Source organism: Frankliniella occidentalis, unplaced genomic scaffold (assembly GCF_000697945.3).
Source record: "Frankliniella occidentalis isolate FOCC.00 unplaced genomic scaffold, Focc_3.1 Scaffold44, whole genome shotgun sequence".
Lineage (NCBI taxonomy): Eukaryota > Metazoa > Arthropoda > Insecta > Thysanoptera > Thripidae > Frankliniella > Frankliniella occidentalis.
The window spans coordinates 660,305-662,502 of NW_026267174.1; the positions used below are offsets into that span (position 1 = coordinate 660,305).

A 2,198-nucleotide genomic window follows, 5' to 3' on the forward strand; every position below is an offset into this window, starting at 1 on the left:
TAAAATAAAATAACTGGACCACCGGTAGTCACTGTGACGCCAACTCAACTTATATCTGATGATTCCACGGGCTGCACCGCTGATGTCCAGGACAGGTACACCCCAAGCCGGATCTTCCTGCAAGAAACCAAAGAGGTAATTTTAGTCAAAGAAGCAGGATGTAAGAGATTCAGGAAGCATGCAATTTCGACAGATGAGGTCAAAGGCGACTCTTCCAGACCAATCCCAGCCACTTCCAGCGATTTCCAAATTTTTCATTTTTGGCGAAATTTACAAATAAGGCCTTTGTGTTTTTAGCGAAACTTGATGGGTCCGGATTTCGACGGAATATCAGTCGAATCGACAGGGTTGACCCAGTGGACCTCAAAACTACATTTGGTTCCGTCAGAAACCACCCCTGTCCACAGAAACTTGCGTTTAAGGGTGGTCTTTTGAATCTGGCGGGCAGCGTACGATGGTCTGCCAACCTCGCAGGCCAACCGGGAACCGGTCCAAGAAAAACAGGGGTAACTCACTTGAAATGGCTCAGCGGCGTGAAATTTTGACGGAGAGATTGAAAGAGGATGCTGTCGGGCCAGTCCCAACAATTTCCAGCGATTTTCAAATTTTTCATTTTTGGCAAAATTACAAAGGCTATATAAAATGATGGGTCCGGATTTCGATAGAGGAGTATTCGAATCGACAGGGGTGAACCAGGGATCACAAAACTACCTTTGTTTCTTTTTAGAAACCATCCCTGTTCATAGAAACTTGAGTTTTAAGAGCTGGTCTCTCTAACTATGGGCGGGTAGGCTACCTAAGGCGCACTGGCTAAGAACTTTGCGGTAGTGGGTCGGCACAATGATATTTAGAAAGGGAGTCTGCCCGACCAATCCAAACCAATTCCAGCAATTTTCCAAATAGTCATTTTCAATGCTAACAAATCAGCCTAGATTTTGACAGAGGAGGATTGAAATCGACAACAAAGAAACAAGGCACCACAAAAAACATCAAAATCCACCCTTTGATGCACACGAAAGGAAGCTCCCCATAGAGTCTGTACAGAGACAAATTGTACCAGCGCTGGTTACTGTCATGTCAACTCACCAATTCTTTTGGGTAAAATGACTCCATAGACTTCTTTGCTCATGTCAAGAACATTTCTGGGCCGAGTTCCTGCAATCATATTAAAAGGTTCTTTTAGTGCTCATTAACTATTAATTACATATATAATTTACTCATACAATACACTTTTAAATGCCTCTCACCCACCCATACGTCTCTAAATGACTATGGTCTTTCAAATAACTAATTTTGGCACTAGATTAAACATTAAGAACGAAGGGGAAGCCGCAAATTAGCTGCAACGCACATTAATTGATTGTTTGGGGGATTACGCAAATAGTACCAGACGGTTTGCACCCCAACCAGGCAGAAGACGCCGGTCATGACACCGATTTTCACTGTTTGTTTACGTTTCCATAAAGGCGCGAGAAATGCGGGGTGGGGAGGAGAAGAGGGGTAGGGGACGCGGCACGGCAAAGCGGGAGAGCAATAATAGTGTATTTCGAATAACGGAGGAAGGAGAATAGCGGGTAGAACATAAAGGTTCCTGATTGGCCGAACGCTTACCCCCACTACCGGCGAGACGTAGAGGCGGGAAGCTCTCGGCCAATCGGTAACGTTTATGTTCTACCCTCTCTTCTTCTTCCTCAGTTAGTCGAAATACGCTATAACGGCAGAAGTTCTGATCAGACGACGACTCACCGACATTTCGTGGTCACGGGATGTGATTCTTCAGGGCTCCCGACCCATGCAACATGTGGCCGCATGAGCTCCATGGGGAACTTCAGGGAAGAGGACGCCTTGGCTTGGCAATCCCGCCCCGCTTGTCCGGGATGTGATGTGATCCCCAGGGATGCCTTCCGCTCGACCTCGGACCTACCAGAGACTGGGACTCAGCGTGCGTGAAAACCCCCTAACACGAAATTTCAGTCGTTCCGAGGTTGACGGTCGGTCGGTCCCCGTACAGAAAAAAGTAGCCTCAGGATGGCTCCGTCGTAGCCATTCTCAACACATCGCGGAGGCTCGCTGTGATCAGTCTCCAGCTTTTGTGTAGCCGAGGCGTAGCCATCGCGAATGGCTCCGCAATAGGTAACTTAATGACGGAAAGAGCCATTCCGCAGCCGCTTTGGAGCCAAACATAGGCCGGCACCTGG

General features: G+C 47.5%; 2 protein-coding genes and 1 long non-coding RNA gene across 6 annotated transcripts in view; 1 reads left to right on the plus strand and 2 right to left on the minus strand.

The window, feature by feature from the left end:
* Positions 1-2,198, minus strand: part of LOC113216783 (gustatory and odorant receptor 22-like) — a 28,368-nt gene that overhangs the window by 19,214 nt on the left and 6,956 nt on the right. The gene's annotated exons all lie outside the window — the stretch shown is intronic.
* Positions 1-2,198, plus strand: part of LOC113216781 (uncharacterized) — a 21,628-nt gene that overhangs the window by 10,353 nt on the left and 9,077 nt on the right. The gene's annotated exons all lie outside the window — the stretch shown is intronic.
* On the minus strand, positions 36-1,898 carry LOC127749305 (uncharacterized). The gene is made up of 3 exons (XR_008011071.1): positions 1,747-1,898; positions 1,087-1,155; positions 36-117 (listed from the first exon to the last, which is right to left on the minus strand). It is a non-coding gene; the product is annotated as an uncharacterized LOC127749305 (long non-coding RNA).